Source organism: Arachis duranensis, chromosome 2 (genome assembly GCF_000817695.3).
Source record: "Arachis duranensis cultivar V14167 chromosome 2, aradu.V14167.gnm2.J7QH, whole genome shotgun sequence".
Classification (NCBI taxonomy): domain Eukaryota; kingdom Viridiplantae; phylum Streptophyta; class Magnoliopsida; order Fabales; family Fabaceae; genus Arachis; species Arachis duranensis.
In genome coordinates, this window is record NC_029773.3 from 34,206,111 (window position 1) to 34,207,556 (window position 1,446).

The following is a 1,446-nucleotide window of genomic DNA, read 5'->3' on the forward strand; positions in this document are numbered from 1 at the left end:
CTGGACTTTACTATGAGTTTGTGTGTTTTTCTGTGATTTCAGGTATTTTCTGGCTGAAATTGAGGGTCCTGAGCAAAAATCTGATTCCGAGACCAAAAAGGACTGCAGATGCTGTTGGATTCTGACCTCCCTGCACTCGAAGCGGATTTCTGGAGCTACAGAAGCCCAATTGGCGCGCTCTCAACGGCGTTGGAAAGTAGACATCCTGGGCTTTCCAGCAATATATAATATACGTTGGATACTACTACTACAAGAATTTGATTTAGAAATCAAGGATAGGAGTGGTAACCAGAATCTAGTGGCAGACCATTTGAGTCGCCTTGAGCATATCAAGGATGCCTCCACTCCTATAAACGATGATTTCCCATTTGACAACTTACAAGCAGTATCTAACATAGTCCCTTGGTATGCGCCTGTCGCTAATTATCTACTCAGCCGTACTTTTCCCCCAAACTTTACTAAGCATCAAAGAGACAAGCTGAAAAGTGAGTCCAAATATTATATATGGGATGATCCATGTTTATGGAGGTGTGGTGCTGACCATGTAATTAGACGATGTGTGCCTCAATCAGAATTCCAGTCCATTTTAGAGGCATGCCACTCATCTGAGAGTGGAGGACATTTTGGCCCTCAAAGAACAGCTAGAAAAATTTTAGACTGTGGATTCTGGTGGCCTATTCTTTTTAAAGACACTGCTGAATTTTGTGAATCTTGTTCCCCATGCCAAAGGTTTGGTAATGTATCCAAGAGGGACGAGATGCCTCAACAGATTATGCTTTTTTGTGAAATTTTGATGTTTGGGGCATTGACTTCATGGGTCCATGATGAGCGGATAATTTGTATGCTTTTTGGCATTGTTTTAAGTATGTTTTTAGTATGATTTAGTTAGTTTTTAGTATATTTTTATTAGTTTTTAGTTAAAATTCACTTTTCTGGACTTTACTATGAGTTTGTGTGTTTTTCTGTGATTTCAGGTATTTTCTGGCTGAAATTGAGGGTCCTGAGCAAAAATCTGATTCCGAGACCAAAAAGGACTGCAGATGCTGTTGGATTCTGACCTCCCTGCACTCGAAGCGGATTTCTGGAGCTACAGAAGCCCAATTGGCGCGCTCTCAACGGCGTTGGAAAGTAGACATCCTGGGCTTTCCAGCAATATATAATAGTCCATACTTTGCCCAAGATTTGATGGCCCAAACTGGCGCTCAAAGTCACCTACAGAAATTCCAGCGTTAAACGCCGGAACTGGCACAAGGATGGGAGTTAAACGCCCAAACTGGCACCAAAGCTGGTGTTTAACTCCAAGAGGAGTCTCTACACGAAAATGCTTCATTGCTCAGCCCAAGCACACACCAAGTGGACCCAGAAGTGGATTTTTACGTCATTTACTCATTTCTGTACACCCTAGGTTACTAGTTTACTATTAATAGGATCTTTTGACATTGTATC